This window comes from Schistocerca serialis, chromosome 6, assembly GCF_023864345.2.
Source record: "Schistocerca serialis cubense isolate TAMUIC-IGC-003099 chromosome 6, iqSchSeri2.2, whole genome shotgun sequence".
In the NCBI taxonomy this organism is placed as follows: Eukaryota; Metazoa; Arthropoda; class Insecta; order Orthoptera; family Acrididae; genus Schistocerca; species Schistocerca serialis.
The window spans coordinates 52,160,458-52,181,332 of NC_064643.1; positions in this window are offsets into that span (position 1 = coordinate 52,160,458).

Below are 20,875 nucleotides of genomic sequence, written 5' to 3' on the forward strand. Positions count from 1 at the left end.
TAGTGGGAGTAACTGTGACGACGTTTAGGTGGACATACAGTGGCATATCGGTTCTGTAGGACTGGCCACAGCAAGAATGATAATGGCCTAAAGAAATAGGAGCAGCAGGCAGGTTTAACTATGACTCTCTTAAGGTAGCCAAATGCCTCGTAAATCTGCGATATTTATTTGAAAACTCGACGATATCATCGGTGGAGTAACTCAGACAACGTTGAGGTAGACATGCTGTAGCATTTCGCTTCTGCAGGACCGGCCGCAATACGAATTAAAGAGAGGAAAGATTCAAAGAAGGGGGAGCAGCTGGCAGCAGTAACTATGACACTCTTAAGATAGCCAAATGCCTCGTCACTCTGCGAATTTTATTTGAAAACTCGAGGATATCATCGTTGGAGTTACTCAGACAACGTTAAGGTGGACATGTTGCAAGCATTTCGCTTGTGCATGTACTGGCCGCAGTACGAATTAAAGAGAGGAAAGATTCAAAGAAAGGGGAGCAGCTGGCAGCAGGAACTATGACTCTCTTAAGGTAGCCAAATGCTTCTTCATCCGGCAAAGTACATTTGCTAACTCAAGAAACTCGAAGTGGGAGTAACTGTGACGACGTTTAGGTGGACATACAGTGGCATATCTTTTCTGTAGGACTGGCCAAAGCAAGAATGATAGTGGCCTAAAGAAATGGGAGCAGCCGGCAGGAGTAACTACGACTCTCTTGAGGTAGCGTAATGCCTTCTCACTCTGCGAAATTTATTTGAAAACTCGAGGATATCATCGTTGGAGTAACTCAGACAACGTTAAGGTGGACATGCTGTAGCATTTCGCTTCTGCAGGGCTGGCCGCAATACGAATTAAAGAGAGGAAAGATCACAGAAGTGGGAGCAGCTGGCAGCAGTAACCATGACTCTCTTAAGGTAGCCAAATGCCTCGTCACACTGAGAAATTTATTTGAAAGCTCGTGGATATCGTCGTTGGAGTAACTCAGACAACGTTAAGGTGGACATGTTGCTGCATTTCGCTTCTGCATGGACTGGCCGCACTACGAATTAAAGAGAGGAAAGATTGAAAGGAAGGGGAGCAGCTGGCATCAGGAACTATGACTCTCTTAAGGTAGCCAAATGCCTCGTCATCCGGCGAAGAACATTTGCTAACTCAAGAAACTTGTAGTGGGAGTAACTGTGACGACGTTTAGTGGGACATACAGTGGCATATCGGTTGTGTAGGACTGGCCATAGCAAGAATGATAAAGGCCTAAAGAAATGGGAGCAGCCGGCAGGAGTAACTATGACTATCTTAAGGTAGCCTAATGCCTTGTCACTCTTCGAAATTTATTTGAAAACTCGAGGATATCAACGTTGGAGTAACTCAGACAACGTTAAGGTGGACATGCTGTAGCATTTCGCTTCTGCAGGACTGGCCGCAATACGAATTAAAGAGAGGAAAGATCACAGAAGGGGGAGCAGCTGGCAGCAGTAACTATGACTCTCTTAAGGTAGCCAAATGCCTCGTTACTCTGCGAAATTTATTTGAAAACTCGAGGATATCGTCGTTGGAGTAACTCAGACAACGTTATGGTGGACATGTTGCTGCATTTCGCTTCTGCAGGTTGGCCGCAATACCAATTAAAGAGAGAAAAGATTCAAAGGCAGGGGAGCAGCTGGCAAGAGGAACTGTACTCCCTTAAGGTAGCCAAATGCCTCGTCATCCGCCGAAGTACAATAGCTGTCTCGAGAAACTCGTAGTGGGAGTAACTGTGACTACGTTATGGTGGACATACGGTGGCAAATCGGTTCTGTAGGACTGGCCATAGCAAGAATGATAAAGGTCTAAAGAAATGGGAGCAGCCGGCAGGAGTAACTATGACTCTCTTAAGGTAGCCGAATGAATTGTCACTCTGCGAAATTTATTTGAAAACTCGAGGATATCATCGTTGGAGTAACTCAGACATCGTTAAGGTGGACATGCTGTAGCATTTCGCTTCTACAGGACTGGCCGCAATACGAATTAAAGAGAGGAAAGATCAAAGAAGGGGGAGCAGCTGGCAGCAGTAACTATGACTCTCTTAAGGTAGCCAAATGCCTCGTCACTCTGAGAAATTTATTTGTAAGCTCGTGGATATCCTCGTTGGAGTAACTCAGACAACGTTAAGGTGGACATGTTGCAGCATTTCGCTTCTGCATGGTCTGGCCGCAGTACGAATCAAAAAAAAGGAAAGATTCAAAGGATGTAGAACAGCTGGCAGCAGGAGCTATGCCTGTCTTAAGGTAGCCACATGCCTCGTCATCCGGCGAAGTACAGTTGCTAACTCAAGAACTCGTAGTGGGAGTAACTGTGAGGACGTTTAGGTGGACATACAGTGGCATATTGGTTCTCTAAGGCTGGCCATAGCAAGAATGTTAATGGCCTAAAGAAATGGGAGCAGCCGGTTGGAGTAACTATGACTCTCTTAAGGTAGCCAAATGCCTCGGCACTCTGCGAAATTTATTTGAAAACTCGAGGATATCGTCGTTGACGTAACTAAGACAACGTTAAGGTGGAGATGTTGCAGCATTTCGCTTCTGCATGGACTGGCCGCAGTACGAATTAAAGAGAGGAATGATTCAAAGGAAGGGCAGCAGCCGTCAGCAGGAACTATGACTCTCTTAAGGTAGCCAAATGCCTCGTCATCCGGCGAAGAACATTTGCTGACTCAAGAAACTCGTAGTGGGAGTAACTGTGTCGACGTTTAGGGGGACATACAGTGGCATATCGAAAGTGTAGGAATGGCCACAGCAAGAATGACAAAAGGCCTAAAGAAATGGGAGCAGCTGGCAGGTGTAACTACGACACTCTTAAGGTAGCCTAATGCCTTGTCACTCTTCGAAATTTATTTGAAAACTCGAGGATATCGTCGTTGACGTAACTAAGACAACGTTAAGGTGGACAATTTGCAGCATTTCGCTTCTGCATGGACTGGCCGCAGTACGAATTAAAGAGACGAATGATTCAAGGGAAGGGGAGCAGCTGGCAGCAGGTTCTATGACTCTCTTAAGTTAGCCAAATGCCTCGTCATCCGGCGAAGTACATTTGCTAACTCACGAACTCGTAGTGGGAGTAACTGTGACGACATTTAGGTGGACATACAGTGGCATATCGGTTCTGTAGGACCGGCCATAGCAAGAATGATAAAGGCCTAAAGAAATGGGAGCAGCCGGATGGACTCTCTTATGGTAGCTAAATGCCTCGTCACTCTGCGTCATTTATTTGAAAACTCGAGGATATCGTCGTTGGAGTAACTCAGACTACGTTAAGGTGGACATGTTTCAGCATTTCGCTTCTGCATGGACTGGCCGCAGTACGAATTAAAGAGAGGAATAATTCAAAGGAAGGGGAGCAGCTGGCAGCAGGAGCTATGCCTCTCTTAAGGTAGCCAAATGCCTCGTCAACCGGCGAAGTCATTTGCTAACTCAAGAAACTCGTAGTGGGAGTAAGTGTGACGACGTTTAGGTGGACATACAGTTCCATATCAGTTCTGTAGGACTGGCCATAGCAAGTATCATAAAGGTCTAAAGAAATGGGAGCAGCCGGCAGGAGTAACTATGACTCTCCTAAGGTAGCCAAATGCCTCGTCACTCTGCGAAATTTATTTGAAATCTCGAGGATATCGTCGTTGGAGTAACTCAGACAACGTTAAGGTGGACATGTTGCAGCATTTCGCTTCTGCATGTATTGGCCGCAGTACGATTTAAAGAGAGGAATGTTTTACGGAAGGCAGCAGCTGGCAGCAGGATCTGTGACTCTCTTCAGTTAGCCAAATGCCTCGTCATCCGTCGAAGTACATTTGCTAACTCAAGAACTCGTAGTGGGAGTAACTGTGACGACGTTTAGGTGGACATACAGCGGCATATCGGTTCTGTAGGACTGGCCATAGCAAGAATGATAAAGGTCGAAAGAAATGGGAGCAGCCGGCAGGTGTAACTATGACTCTCTTAAGGTAGCTAAATGCCTCGTCACTTGCGAAATTTATTTGAAAACTCGAGGATATCGTCGTTGGAGTAACTCAGACTACGTTAAGGTGGACATGTTGCAGCATTTCGCTTCTGCATGGACTGGCCGTAGTACGAATTAAAGAGAGGAATGATTCAAAGGTAGGGGAGCAGCTGGCAGCAGGAACTATGACTCTCTTAAGTTAGCCAAATGCCTCGTCAACCGGCGAAGTCATTTGCTATCTCAAGAAACTCGTAGTGGGAGTAACTGTGACGACGTTTAGGTGGACATACAGTTCCATATCTGTTCTGTAGGACTGGCCATAGCAAGAATGATAAAGGTCTAAAGAAATGGGAGCAATCGGCAGGAGTAACTATGACTCTCTTAAGGTAGCTAAATGCCTCGTCAGTCTGCGAAATTTTTTGAAAACTCGAGGATATCGTCGTTGCAGTAACTCAGACAACGTTAAGGTGGACATGTTGCAGCATTTCACGTCGGCATGCACTGGCCGCAGTACGATTTAAAGAGAGGAAAGATTCAAAGAAAGGGGAGCAGCTGGCAAGAGGAACTATGACTCTCTTAAGGTAGCCATATGCCTCGTCATCCGGCGAAGTACATTTGCTAACTCGAGAAACTCGTGGTGGGAGTAACTGTGACGACGTTTAGGTGGACATACAGTGGCATATCGGTTCTGTAGGACTGGCCATAGCAAGAATGATAATGGCCTAAACAAATGGGAGCAGCCGGCAGGAGTAACTATGACTCTCTTAAGGTAGCTAAATGCCTCGTCACTCTGCGAAATTTATTTGAACACTCGAGGATATCGTCGTTGGAGTAACTCAGACTACGTTAAGGTGGACATGTTGCAGCATTTCGCTTCTGCATGGACTGGCCGCAGTACGAATTAAAGAGAGGAATGATTCAAAGGTAGGGGAGCAGCTGGCAGCAGGAACTATGACTCTCTTAAGTTAGCCAAATGCCTCGTCAACCGGCGAAGTCATTTGCTATCTCAAGAAACTCGTAGTGGGAGTAACTGTGACGACGTTTAGGTGGACATAAAGTTCCATATCTGTTTTGTAGGACTGGCCATAGCAAGAATGATAAAGGTCTTAAGAAATGGGAGCAATAGGCAGGAGTAACTATGACTCTCTTAAGGTAGCCAAATGCCTCGTCAGTCTGCGAAATGTTTTGAAAACTCGAGGATATTGTCGTTGCAGTAACTCAGACAACGTTAAGGTGGACATGTTGCAGCATTTCACGTCTGCATGCACTGGCCGCAGTACGAATTAAAGAGAGGAAAGATTCAAAGAAAGGGGAGCAGCTGGCAAGAGGAACTGTGACTCTCTTAATGTAGCCAAATGCCTCATCATCCGGCGAAGTACATTTGCTAACTCGAGAAACTCGTGGTGGGAGTAACTGTGACGACTTTTAGGTGGACATACAGTGGCATATCGGTTCTGTAGGACTGGCCATATCAAGAATAATAATAACCTAAAGAAATGGGAGCAGCCGGCAGGAGTAACTATGACTCGCTTAAGGTAGCCAAATGCCTCGTCATCCGGCGAAGTACATTTGCTAACTCGAGAAACTCGTGGTGGGAGTAACTGTGACAACGTTTAGGTGGACATACAGTGGCATATCGGTTCTGTAGGACTGGCCATAGCAAGAATGATAAAGGTCTAAAGAAATGGGGGCAGCCGGCAGGAGTAACTATGACTCTCTTAAGGTAGCCGAATGCCTTGTTACTCTGCGATATTTATTTGATAACTCGAGGATATCATCGTTGGAGTAACTCAGACAACGTTAAGGTGGACATGTTGCAGCATTTCGCTTCTGCATGGACTGGCCGCAGTACGAATCATAGAGAGGAAAGATTCAAAGGAAGGGGAGCAGCTGGCAGCAGGAGCTATGCCTCTCTTAAGGTACCCAAATGCCTCGTCAACCGGCGAAGTCATTTGCTAACTCAAGAAACTCGTAGTGGGAGTAACTGTGACGACGTTTAGGTGGACATACAGTTCCATATCTGTTCTGTAGGACTGGCCATAGCAAGAATGATAAAGGTCTAAAGAAATGGGAGCAGCCGGCAGGAGTAACTATGACTCTCTTAAGGTAGCCAAATGCCTCGTCACTCTGCGAAATTTATTTGAAAACTCGAGGATATCGTCGTTGGAGTAACTCAGACAACGTTAAGGTGGACATGTTGCAGCATATCGCTTCTGCATGGATTGGCCGCAGTACGATTTAAAGAGAGGAAAGATTCAACGGAAGGGCAGCAGCCGGCAGCAGGAACTATGACTCTCTTCAGTTAGCCAAATGCCTCGTCATCCGTCGAAGTACATTTGCTAACTCAAGAACTCGTAGTGGGAGTAACTGTGTCGACGTTTAGGCGGACATACAGTGGCATATCGGTTCTGTAGGACTGGCCATAGCAAGAATGATAATGGCCTAAACAAATGGGAGCAGCCGGCAGGAGTAACTATGACTCTCTTAAGGTAGCTAAATGCCTCGTCACTCTCCGAAATTTATTTGAACACTCGAGGATATCGTCGTTGGAGTAACTCAGACTACGTTAAGGTGGACATGTTGCAGCATTTCGCTTCTGCATGGACTGGCCGCAGTACGAATTAAAGAGAGGAATGATTCAAAGGTAGGGGAGCAGCTGGCAGCAGGAACTATGACTCTCTTAAGTTAGCCAAATGCCTCGTCAACCGGCGAAGTCATTTGCTATCTCAAGAAACTCGTAGTGGGAGTAACTGTGACGACGTTTAGGTGGACATAAAGTTCCATATCTGATTTGTAGGACTGGCCATAGCAAGAATGATAAAGGTCTAAAGAAATGGGAGCAATAGGCAGGAGTAACTATGACTCTCTTAAGGTAGCCAAATGCCTCGTCAGTCTGCGAAATGTTTTGAAAACTCGAGGATATCGTCGTTGCAGTAACTCAGACAACGTTAAGGTGGACATGTTGCAGCATTTCACGTCTGCATGCACTGGCCGCAGTACGAATTAAAGAGAGGAAAGATTCAAAGAAAGGGGAGCAGCTGGCAAGAGGAACTATGACTCTCTTAATGTAGCCAAATGCCTCATCATCCGGCGAAGTACATTTGCTAACTCGAGAAACTCGTGGTGGGAGTAACTGTGACGACTTTTAGGTGGACATACAGTGGCATATCGGTTCTGTAGGACTGGCCATATCAAGAATAATAATAACCTAAAGAAATGGGAGCAGCCGGCAGGAGTAACTATGACTCGCTTAAGGTAGCCAAATGCCTCGTCATCCGGCGAAGTACATTTGCTAACTCGAGAAACTCGTGGTGGGAGTAACTGTGACGACGTTTAGGTGGACATACAGTGGCATATCGGTTCTGTAGGACTGGCCATATCAAGAATGATAATGGCCTAAAGAAATGGGAGCACCCGGCAATAGTAACTATGACTCTCTTAACCTTCCATAAGGTTCTGGCGACTCGCCTTATGCAGATGTGTGCTGTGGACGAACGTCAGCGGGCTTTCATCCCAAGGGATGGGATGCTAGAGAACACTTTCCTCCTCGACCGGGTGCTCGTCGGCGCCGTCCGCCGCTGTCGTTCTGTGTTCATGGCATCCCTCGATGTGTCCAAGGCGTTCGATTCGTTGGACCATGCGGCTTTGCGTCCTGTGCTTAAAGCCCATGGTCTGCCAGACGAATTCATTGACTACGTCGAGGGCTGCTATGCGGACAGCACGTCGGTAATTGCGGGGGCTGGCGACGAGTCCCCGGCCGTGCGGCCAGCAAGAGGTGTTCGGCAAGGAGATCCTCTGTCCCCTCTCCTTTTTAATTTCGCTGTTGACTGTGTTCTAGAACAGCTGCCCTCACACATAGGTGTCAAGGCATTGGGCGCCAGACCAACGCGGCGGCCTTCGCGGACGACATCCTGCTCTTCGCCTCCACGAGGGGGGGCCTGCAGTCCCTTATCAACGCAGCAGTGGCAGCCCTCGACCAACTGGGGCTGCGGGTTAACCCGCGGAAGTGTCTCACCCTCGCACTCGTGGCGTCCGGCCGCGAGAAGAAAGTGAAAGTGGATGCGAGCGTCACCTTCACGGCCGGCGAAACCACCATGCCGGCGCTGGGAGTGGGTGAGACCTTCCGCTACCTGGGACTGCAGTTCTCCTCCTCTGGGCGGTGTCTCTTCCATCCGAGGCACCACATCGAGGAGCAGCTGTCGATCATCACGCCGGCGCCGCTGAAGCCGCAGCAGCGGCTCTTTGCACTTCGTGAGGTCCTTCTCCCGGGCCTGTATCATGGCCTAGCACTGAGTCGCACCCGCATCGGTGCGCTCAAGGCCATGGACAATTGCGTTCGAGCCGCGGTGAGGAGATGGTTCTGCCTCCCAGCCGACACTCCCTTGGGCTACTGTCACGCTCCAACTGCCCATGGGGGCCTTGGGATTCCATCAGCCCGCTGGATAGGGCCAACCCTGAGGCGGGGCAGGCTCCTCACCCTGTTGCAGCTCGAGACCTCCACCACCGACGCAGACCTGGGGGAGGCACGACATGAAGTGGCGGCGCTTGAACGACACCTCACGTGGGAGGGCCACCTGCTGCATACGGCTGCAAAAGTTGGCGAGATGTGGGCGGCGCGCCTGCATATTTCCTTCGACGGGGCAGCTCTCTCGTCGTCAGCCAGGACATCAGGCCAACACAGCTGGGTCGAGGACACCAGTCGCTTCCTGTCTGGCCGTGACTACGTCGCGTGCATCCGCACGCGCATTAACGCTATACCATCCAAGGCGCGCAGGAGTCGCGGCCGAGACAGGGAGAAGATGTGTCGCGCAAGATGCAACGCCGTCGAGACCGTGAACCACGTCGTCCAGGGCTGCGGGCTGACCAGCCGAGCCCGGGTGCGGCGACACGACGCGGTTGTGAAATACGTCGCGCGCGGGCTGGCTCAACGAGGGTTCGACGTGTCTGTCGAGCCACACCTTCGAACACCAGAGGGAGTCCGCAAGCCCGACGTTGTGGCGTCAAAGGACGGCGTGGCGCATGTCATCGACGCGCAAATTGTCGGCGACCATCTTGACAGCGACTGGTGTCACCGGCAGAAGGCGGCGAAATACGACGTCCCGTCGGTGCGGCTAGCCGTCGGCGCTCTCCGACCTGCAGCCAGCAGCATACAGTTTAGAACAGTGACCCTGAACTGGAGGGGGACTTGGGCACCTACATCAGCCCGCCAGCTCCTACAACTTGGCTTCCGCAGGCGGGAGTTAACCACCATCAGCACGCGGGTGCTCTGTGGAACGACGTGGATCTTCCGCCTGTTCGAAAATATGACGTCGACAAGGCCGAAGTACAGGGAGGGCGTAGGCTAGTTAGTCGGTTAGATTTAGGTTAGTTTGCCCCGACTCCCGGGGCTTCAATATCGGGAGCAATTCCGTTCTTTATTCAATTCTTGTATTTAATTGTTTTATACTGTGTTTAATATTAAGGCAAAAGCGGTTACACAACACCGGTAACTTCGCCCTTGTGAGCTCCTCTCGGGGAGCAAGGCGCAATAGCTTAAGAGTGTTTCATTACCTTGTGTTATTCACTGTATTTGTGAATAAAGACGGCTTTATAGCCAAATGCCTCGTCAATCTGCGAAATTTATTTGAAAACTCGAGGATATCATCGGTGGAGTAACTCAGACAACGTTAAGGTGGACATGCTGTTGCATTTCGCTTCTGCAGGACGGGCCGCAATACGAATTAAAGAGCGGAATGATTCAAAGAAGGGGGAGCAGCTGGCAGCAGTAACTATGACTCTCCTAAGGTAGCCAAATGCCTCGTAACTCTGCGAAATTTATTTGAAAACTTGAGGATATCGTCGTTGGAGTTACTCAGACAACGTTAAGGTGGACATGTTGCAAGCATTTCGCTTCTGCATGTACTGGCCGCAGTACGAATTAAAGAGAGGAAAGATTCAAAGAAAGGGGAGCAGCTGGCAGCAGGAACTATGACTCTCTTAAGGTAGCCAAATGCTTCTTCATCCGGCAAAGTACATTTGCTAACTCAAGAAACTCGTAGTGGGAGTAACTGTGACGACGTTTAGGTGGACATACAGTGGCATATCTTTTCTGTAGGACTGGCCAAAGCAAGAATGATAGTGGCCTAAAGAAATGGGAGCAGCCGGCAGGAGTAACTACGACTCTCTTGAGGTAGCGTAATGCCTTCTCACTCTGCGAAATTTATTTGAAAACTCGAGGATATCATCGTTGGAGTAACTCAGACAACGTTAAGGTGGACATGCTGTAGCATTTCGCTTCTGCAGGGCTGGCCGCAATACGAATTAAAGAGAGGAAAGATCACAGAAGTGGGAGCAGCTGGCAGCAGTAACCATGAATCTCTTAAGGTAGCCAAATGCCTCGTCACTCTGAGAAATTTATTTGAAAGCTCGTGGATATCGTCGTTGGAGTAACTCAGACAACGTTAAGGTGGACATGTTGCTGCATTTCGCTTCTGCATGGACTGGCCGCAGTACGAATTAAAGAGAGGATTGATTCAAAGAAAGATGAGCAGCTGGCAGCAGGAACTATGACTCTCTTAAGGTAGCCAAATGCTTCGTCATCCGGCGAAGTACATTTGCTAACTCGAGAAACTCGTAGTGGGAGTAACTGTGACGACGTTAAGGTGGCCATACAGTGTCATATCGGTTCTGTAGGACTGGCCTTAGCAAGAATGATAAAGGCCTAAAGAATTGGGAGCAGCCGGCAGGAGAAACGATGACTCTCTTAAGGTAGCCAAATGCCTCGTCACTCTGCGAAATTTATTTGAAAACTCGAGGATATCATCGGTGGAGTAACTCAGACAACGTTAAGGTGGACATGCTGTAGCATTTCGCTTCGGCAGGTTGGCCGCAATACCAATTAAAGAGAGAAAAGATTCAAAGGAAGGGGAGCAGCTGGCAAGAGGAACTGTACTCCCTTAAAGTAGCGAAATGCCTCGTCATCCGCCGAAGTACAATAGCTATCTCGAGAAACTCGTAGTGGGAGTAACTGTGACTACGTTATGGTGGACATACGGTGGCAAATCGGTTCTGTAGGACTGGCCATAGCAAGACTGATAAAGGTCTAAAGAAATGGGAGCAGCCGGCAGGAGTAACTATGACTCTCTTAAGGTAGCCGAATGCCTTGTCACTTTGCGAAATTTATTTGAAAACTCGAGGATATCATCGTTGGAGTAACTCAGACATCGTTAAGGTGCACATGCTGTAGCATTTCGCTTCTACAGGACTGGCCGCAATACGAATTAAAGAGAGGAAAGATCAAAGAAGGGGGAGCAGCTGACAGCAGTAACTATGACTCTCTTAAGGTAGCCAAATGCCTCGTCACTCTGAGAAATTTATTTGTAAGCTCGTGGATATCCTCGTTGGAGTAACTCAGACAACGTTAAGGTGGACATGTTGCAGCATTTCGCTTCTGCATGGTCTGGCCGCAGTACGAATCAAAAAAAAGGAAAGATTCAAAGGATGTGGAGAAGCTGGCAGCAGGAGCTATGCCTGTCTTAAGGTAGCCACATGCCTCGTCATCCGGCGAAGTACATTTGCTAACTCAAGAACTCGTAGTGGGAGTAACTGTGAGGACGTTTAGGTGGACATACAGTGGCATATTGGTTCTCTAAGACTGGCCATAGCAAGAATGTTAATGGCCAAAAGAAATAGGAGCAGCCGGTTGGAGTAACTATGACTCTCTTAAGGTAGCCAAATGCCTCGGCACTCTGCGAAATTTATTTGAAAACTCGAAGATATCGTCGTTGAAGTAACTAAGACAACGTTAAGGTGGAGATGTTGCAGCATTTCGCTTCTGCATGGACTGGCCGCAGTACGAATTAAAGAGAGGAAAGATTCAAAGGAAGGGCAGCAGCTGTCAGCAGGAACTATGACTCTCTTAAGGTAGTCAAATGCCTCGTCATCCGGCGAAGAACATTTGCTAACTCAAGAAACTCGTAGTGGGAGTAACTGTGTCGACGTTTAGGGGGACATACAGTGGCATATCGAAAGTGTAGGAATGGCCATAGCAAGAATGACAAAAGGCCTAAAGAAATGGGAGCAGCCGGCAGGTGTAACTACGACTCTCTTAAGGTAGCCTAATGCCTTGTCACTCTTCGAAATTTATTTGAAAACTCGAGGATATCAACGTTGGAGTAACTCAGACAACGTTAAGGTGGACATGCTGTAGCTTTTCGCGTCTGCAGGACTGGCCGCAATACGAATTAAAGAGAGGAAAGATAACAGAAGGGGGAGCAGCTGGCGGCAGTAGCTATGACTCTCTTAAGGTAGCCAAATGCCTCGTCACTCTGAGAAATTTATTTGAAAGCTCGTGGATATCGTCGTTGGAGTAACTCAGACAACGTTAAGGTGGACATGTTGCTGCATTTCGCTTCTGCATCGACTGGCCGCAGTACGAATTAAAGAGAGGAAAGATTCAAAGGAAGGAAAGCAGCTGGCAGCAGGAAGTATGCCTCTCTTAAGGTAGCCAAATGCCTCATCATCCGGCGAAGAACATTTGCTAACTCAAGAAACTCGTGGTGGGAGTAGCTGTGACGACGTTTAGGTAGACAAACAGTGGCATATCGAAAGTGTAGGACTGGCCATAGCAAGAATGACAAAAGGCCTAAAGAAATGGGAGCAGCCGGCAGGAGTAACTACGACTCTCTTAAGGTAGCCTAATGCCTTGTCACTCTGCGAAATTTATTTGAAAACTCGAGGATATCAACGTTGGAGTAACTCAGACAACGTTAAGGTGGACATGCTGTAGCTTTTCGCTTCTGCAGGACTGGCCGCAATACGAATTAAAGAGAGGAAAGATAACAGAAGGGGGAGCAGCTGGCGGCAGTAACTATGACTCTTTTAAGGTAGCCAAATGCCTCGTCACTCTGAGAAATTTATTTGAAAGCTCGTGGATATCGTCGTTGGAGTAACTCAGGCAACGTTAAGGTGGACATGTTGTTGCATTTCGCTTCTGCATGGACTGGCTGCAGTACGAATTGAAGAGAGGAAAGATTCAAAGGAAGGGGAGCAGCTGGCAGCAGGAAGCATGCCTCTCTTAAGGTAGCCAAATGCCTCGTCATCCGGCGAAGAACATTTGCTAACTCAAGAAACTCGTAGTGGGAGTAGCTGTGACGACGTTTAGGTAGACAAACAGAGGCATATCGGTTCTGTAGTACTGGCCATAGCAAGAATGATAATGGCCTAAAGAAATGGGAGCAGCCGGCAGGTTTAACTATGACTCTCTTAAGGTAGCCAAATGCCTCGTCAATCTGCGAAATTTATTTGAAAACTCGAGGACATCATCAATGTAATAACTCAGACATGGTTAAGGTGGACATGCTGTGGCATTTCACTTCTGCAGGACCGGCCGCAACACGAATTAAAGAGAGGAAAGATTCTAAGAAGGGAGAGCAGCTGGCAGCAGTAACTATGACTCTCTTAAGGTAGCCAAATGCCTCGTCACTCTGAGAAATTTATTTGAAAACTCGAGGATATCGTCGTTGGAGTAACTCAGACAACGTTAAGGTGGACATGCTATAGCATTTCGCTTCTGCAGGACTGGCCACAATACGAATTAAAGAGAGCAAAGATCACAGAAGGGGGAGCAGCTAAGAGCAGTAACTATGCCTCTCTTAAGGTAGCCAAATGCCTCGTCACTCTGAGAAATTTATTTGAAAGCTCGTGGATATCGTCGTTGGAGTAACTCAGACAACGTTGAGGTGAACATGTTGCAAGCATTTCGTCTCTGCATGGACGGGCCGCAGTACGAAATAAAGAGAGGAAAGATTCAAAGGAAGGGGAGCAGCTGGCAGCAGGAACTATGACTCTCTTAAGTTAACCAATTGCTTCGTCATCCAGCGAAGTACATTTGCTAACTCAAGAGACTCGTAGTGGGAGTAACTGTGATGACGTTTAGGTGGAAATATAGTGGCATATCGGTTCTGTAGGACTGGCCATAGCAAGAATGATAGTGGCCTAAAGAAATGGGAGCAGCCGGCAGGAGTAACTATGACTCTCTTAAGGTAGCCAAATGCTTCGTCACTCTGCGAAATTTATTTGAAAACTCGAGGATATCGTCGTTGGAGTAACTCAGACAACGTTAAGGTGGACATGTTGCAGCATTTCGCTTCTGCATGGACTGGCCGCAGTACGAATTAAAGAGAGGAAAGTTTCAAAGGAAGGGGAGCAGCTGGCAGCAGTAACTATGCCTCTCTTAAGGTAGCCAAATGCCTCGTCACTCTGAGAAATTTATTTGAAAGCTCGTGGATATCGTCGTTGGAGTAACTGAGACAACGTTAAGGTGGACATGTTGCTGCATTTCGCTTCTGCATCGACTGGCCGCAGTTCGAATTAAAGAGAGGAATGATTCAAAGGAAGGGGAGCAGCTGGCAGCAGGAACTATGACCCTCTTAAGGTAGCCAAATGCCTCGTTATCCGGCGAAGTACATTTGCTAACTCACGAAACTCGTAGTGGGAGTAGCTGTGACGACGTTTAGGTGGACATACAGTTGCATATCGGTTCTGTAGGACTGGCCATATCAAGAATGATAATGGCCTAAAGAAATGGGAGCAGCCGGCAGGAGTGACTATGACTCTCTTAAGGTTGCCAAATGCCTCGTCAATCTGCGAAATTTATTTGAAAACTCGAGGATATCGTCGTTGGAGTAACTCAGACAACGTTAAAGTGGACATGTTGCAGGATTTAGCTTCTGCATGGACTGGCCGCAGTACGAATTAAAGAGAGGAAAGGTTCAAAGGAAGGGGAGCAGCTGGCAGCAGGACCAATGACTCTCTTAAGGTAGCCAAACGCCTCGTCATCCGGCGAAGTACATTTGCTAACCCAAGAAACTCGTAGTGGGAGTAACTGTGACGACGTATAGGTGGACATACAGTGGCATATCGGTTCTGTAAGACTGGCCAGAGCAAGAATGATAAAGGCCTAAAGAAATGGGAGCGCCGGCAGGAGTAACTATGACTCTCTTAAAGTAGCTAAATGCCTCGTCACTCTGCGAAATTTATTTGAAAACTCGAGGATATCGTCGTTGGAGTAACTCAGACAACGTTAAGGTGGACATGTTGCAGCATTTCGCTTCTGCATGGACTGGCTGCAGTACGAATTAAAGAGAGGAAAGGTTCAAAGAAAGGGGAGCAGCTGGCAAGGGGAATTATGACTCTCTTAAGGTAGCCAAATGCCTCGTCATCCGGCGAAGTACATTTGCTAACTCGAGAAACTCGTAGTGGGAGTAACTGTGACGACGTTAAGGTGGCCATACAGTGTCATATCGGTTGTGTAGGACTGGCCTTAGCAAGAATGATAAAGGCCTAAAGAAATGGGAGCAGCCGGCAGGAGTATCTATGACTCTCTTAAGGTAGCCAAATGCCTCGGCACTCTGCGAAATTTATTTTAAAACTCGAGGATATCGTCGTTGGAGTAACACAGACAACGTTAAGGTTTACATGTTGCAGCATTTCGCCTCTGCATGGACTGGCCGCAGTACGAATTAAAGAGAGGATAGATCAAACAAGGGGGAGCAGCTGGCAGCAGTAACTAGGACTCTCTTAAGGTAGCCAAATGCCTCGTCACTCTACGAAATTTATTTGAAAACTCGAGGATATCGTCGTTGGAGTAACTCAGACAACGTTAAGGTGGACATGTTGCAGCATTTCGCCTCTGCATGGACTGGCCGCAGTACGAAATAAAGAGAGGAATGATTCAAAGGAAGGGGAGCAACTGGCAGCAGGATCTATGACTCTCTTCAGTTAGCCAAATGCCTCGTCATCCGGCGATGTATATTTGCTAACTCAAGAACTCGTAGTGGAAGTAACTGTGATGACGTTTAGGTGGACATTCAGTGGAATATCGGTTCTGTAGGTCTGGACATAGCAAGAATGATAAAGGCCTAAAGAAATGGGAGCAGCCGGATGGAGTAAATATAACTCTCTTAAGGTAGCCAAATGCCTCGTCACTGTGCGAAATTTATTTGAAAACTCGAGGATATCATTGGTGGAGTAACTCAGACAACGTTAAGGTTTACATGCTGTAGCATTTCGCTTCTGCAGGACTGGCCGCAATGCGAATTAAAGAGAGGAAAGATTCAAAGCAGGTAGAGCAGCTGGCAGCAGTAACTATGACTCTCTTAAGGTAACCAAATGCCTAATCACTCTGCGAAATTTATTTGAAAACTCGAGGATATCGTCGTTGGAGTAACTCAGACAACGTTAAAGTGGACATGTTGCAGCATTTCGCTTCTGCATGGACTGGCCGCAGTACGAATTAAAGAGAGGAAAGATTCAAAGGAAGGGGAGCAGCTGGCGCCAGGAACTATGACTGTCTTAAGGTAGCCAAATGCCTCGTCATCCGGCGAAGTACATTTACTAACCCAAGAAACTCGTAGTGGGAGTAACTGTGACGACGTATAGGTGGACATACAGTGGCATATCGGTTCTGTAGGACTGGCCAGAGCAATAATGATAAAGGCCTAAAGAAATGGGAGCAGCCGGCAGGAGTAACAATGAGTCTCTTAAGGTAGCCAAGTGCCTCGTCACTCTGCGAAATTTATTTGAAAACTCGAGGATATCGTCGTTGGAGTAACTCAGACAACGTTAAAGTGGACATGTTGCAGCATTTAGCTTCTGCATGGACTGGCCGCAGTACGAATTAAAGAGAGGAAAGGTTCAAAGGATGGGGAGCAGCTGGCAGCAGGAACAATGACTCTCTTAAGGTAGCCAAACGCCTCGTCATCCGGCGAAGTACATTTGCTAACCCAAGAATCTCGTAGTGGGAGTAACTGTGACAACGTATAGGTGGACATACAGTGGCATATCGGTTCTGTAGGACTGGCCAGAGCAAGAATGATAAAGGCCTAAAGCAATGGGAGCAGCCGGCAGGAGTAACTATGACTCTCTTAAAGTAGCTAAATGCCTCGTCACTCTGCGAAATTTATTTGAAAACTCGAGGATATCGTCGTTGGAGTAACTCAGACGACGTTAAGGTTTACATGTTGCAGCATTTCGCATCTGCATGGACTGGCCGCAGTACAAATTAAAGAGAGGAAAGATTCAAAGAAAGGGGAGCAGCTGGCAAGAGGAACTATGACTCTCTTAAGGTAGCCAAATGCCTCGTCATCCGGCGAAGTGCATTTGCTAACTTGATAAACTTGTAGTGGGGGTAACTGTGACGACGTTAATGTGGACATACGGTGGCATATCGGTTCTGTAGGACTGGCCATGGCAAGAAAGATAAAGGCCTAAAGAAATGGGAGCAGCCGGCTGAAGTAACTATGACTCTCTTAAGGTAGCCAAATGCCTCGTCACTCTGCGAAATTTATTTGAAAACTCGAGGATATCGTCGTTGGAGTAACTCAGACAACGTTAAGGTGGACATATTTTGCATTTCGCTTCTGCATGGACTGGCCGCAGTACGAATTAAAGAGAGGAAACATTCAAAGAAAGGGGAGCAGCTGGCAGCAGGAACTATGACTCTCTTAAGGTAGCCAAATGCTCCGTCATCCGGCGATGTACATTTGCTAACACAAGAAACTCGTAGTGGGAGTAACTGTGACGACGTTTAGTTGGACACACAGTGGCATATCGGTTCTGTAGGACTGGCCATAGCAAGAACGATAGTGGCCTAAAGAAATGGGAGCAGCCATCAGGAGTAACTATGACTCTCTTAAGGTAGCCAAATGCCTTGTCACTCTGCGAAATTTATTTGAAAACTCGAGGATATCGTCGTTGGAGTAACTCAGACAACGTTAAGGTGGACATGCTATAGCATTTCGCTTCTGCAGGACTGGCCACAATACGAATTAAAGAGAGTAAAGATCACAGAAGGGGGAGCAGCTAAGAGCAGTAACTATGCCTCTCTTAAGGTAGCCAAATGCCTCGTCACTCTGACATATTTATTTGAAAGCTCGTGGATATCGTCGTTGGAGTAACTCAGACAACGTTAAGGTGGACATGTTGCTGCATTTCGCTTCTGCATCGACTGGCCGCAGTACGAATTACAGAGAGGAAAGATTCAAAGAAAGGGGAGCAGCTGGCAAGAGGAACTATGACTCTCTTAAGGTAGCCAAATGACTCGTCATCCGGCGTAATTTATTTGAAAACTCGAAGATATCGTCGTTGGAGTAACACAGACAACGTTAAGGTTTACATGTTGCAGCATTTCGCCTCTGCATGGACTGGCCGCAGTACGATTTAAGGAGAGGATAGATCAAACAAGGGGGAGCAGCTGGCAGCAGTAACTATGAATCTCTTACGGTAGCCAAATTCCTCGGCAATCTGCGAATTTTATTTAAATACTCGAGGCTATCGTCGTTGGAGTAATTCAGACGACGTTAAGGTGGAGATGTTGCAGCATTTCCCTTCTGCATGGACTGGCCGCAGTACGAATTAAAGAGAGGAAAGATTCAAAGGAAGACGAGCAGCTGGCAGCAGGAACTATGACTCTCTTAAGGTAGCCAAATGCTTCGTCATCCGGCGAGGAACATTTGCTAACTCAAGAAACTCGTAGTGGGAGTAATTTTGACGACGTTTGGGGGTCATACAGTGGCATATCGGTTCTGTAGTACTGGCCAAAGCAAGAATGATAAAGGGCTAAAGAAATGGGAGCAGCCGTATGAAGTAACAATGACTCACTTAAGGTAGCCAAATGCCTCGCCACTCTGCGAAATTTATTAGAAAACTCGAGGATATCGTCGTTGGAGTAACTCAGACAACGTTAAAGTGGACATGTTGCAGCATTTCGCTTCTGCATGGACTGGCCGCAGTACGAATTAAAGAGCGGAAAGGTTCAAAGAAAGGGGAGCAGCTGGCAAGGGGAACTATGACTCTCTTAAGGTAGCCAAACGCCTCGTCATCCGCCGAAGTAGATTTGATAATTCAAGAACTCGTAGTGGGAGTAACTGTGACGACGTTTAGGTGGACATACAGTGGCATATCGGTTCTGTAGGACTGGCCATAGCAAGAATGATAAAGGCCTAAAGAAATGGGAGCAGCCGGCAGGAATAACTATGACTCGCTTAAGGTAGCTAAATGATTCGTCACTCTCCGAAATTGATTTGAAAACTCGAGGATATTGCCGTTGGAGTAACTCAGACAACGTTAAAGTGGACCTGTTGCAGCATTTAGCTTCTGCATGGACTGGCCGCAGTACGAATTAAAGAGAGGAAAGGTTCAAAGGAAGGGGAGCAGCTGGCAGCAGGACCAATGACTCTCTTAAGGTAGCCAAACGCCTCGTCATCCGGCGAAGTACATTTGCTAACCCAAGAAACTCGTAGTGGGAGTAACTGTGACGACGTATAGGTGGACATACAGTGGCATATCGGTTCTGTAGGACTGGCCAGAGCAAGAATGATAAAGGCCTAAAGAAATGAGAGGGCCGGCAGGAGTAACTATGACTCTCTTAAAGTAGCTAAATGCATCGTCACTCTGCGAAATTTATTTGAAAACTCGAGGATATCGTCGTTGGAGAAACTCAGACAAGGTTAAGGTTTACATGTTGCAGCATTTTGCATCTGCATGGACTGGTCGCAGTACGAATTAAAGAGAGGAATGATTCATAGAAATTGGAGCAGCTGGCAAGAGGAACTATGACTCTCTTAAGGTAGCCAAAAGCCTCGTTATCCGGCGAAGTACATCTGCTAACTCGCGAAACCCATAGATAGAGTAGCTGTGACGTCGTTTAGGTGGACATACAGTGGCATATCGGTTCTGTAGGACTGGCCATATCAAGAATGATAATGGCCTAAAGACATGGGAGCAGCCGGCAGGAGTAACTATGTCTCTCTTAAGGTAGCCAAATGCCTCGCTAATCTGCGAAATTTATGTGAAAACTCGAGGATATCATCGGTGCAGTAACTCAGCCAACCTTAAAGTGGACATGCTGTAGCATTTCGCTTCTGCAGGACCGGCCGCAATACGAATTAAAGAGAGGAAACATTCCAAGGAAGGGGAGCAGCTGGCAGCAGGAACTATGACTCTCTTAAGGTAGCCAAATGCCACGTCATCCGGCGAAGTACATTTGCTGACTCGAGAAACTCGTAGTGGGAGTAACTGTGGTGACGTTTAGGTGGACATACAATGGCATATCGGTTCTGTAGGACTGCCCATATCAAGAATGATAATGGCCTAAAGACATGGGAGCAGCCGGCAGGAGTAACTATGTCTCTCTTAAGGTAGCCAAATGCCTCGCTAATCTGCGAAATTTATGTGAAAACTCGAGGATATCATCGGTGGAGTAACTCAGCCAACCTTAAAGTGGACATGCTGTAGCATTTCGCTTCTGCAGGACCGGCCGCAATACGAATTAAAGAGAGGAAAGATCCAAAGAAGAGGGAGCACCTGGCAGCAGTAACTATGACTCTCTGAAGGCAGCCAAATGCCTCGTCACTCTGCGAAATTTATTTGAAAACTCGAGGATATCGTCGTTGGAGTAACTCAGACAGCGTTAAGGTGGACATGTTGCAGCATTTCGCTTCTGCATGGACTGGCCGCAGTACGAATTACAGAGAGGAAAGATTCAAAGAAAGGGGAGCAGCTGGCAAGAGGAACTATGACTCTCTTAAGGTAGCCAAGTGACTCGTCATCCGGCGTAATTTATTTGAAAACTCGAAGATATCGTCGTTGGAGTAACACAGACAACGTTAAGGTTTACATATTGCATCATTTCGCCTCTGCAAGGAATGGCCAAAGTACGAATTAATGAGTGGAAAGATTCAAAGAAAGGGGAGCAGCTGGCAGCAGGATCTATGACTCTCTTCAGTTAGCCAAATGCCTCGTCATCCGGCGAAGTACATTTGCTAACTCAAGAACTCGTAGTGGGAGTAACTGTGACGACGTTTAGGTGGACATTCAGTGGCATATCGGTTCTGTAGGACTAGCCATAGCAAGAATGATAATGGCCTAAAGA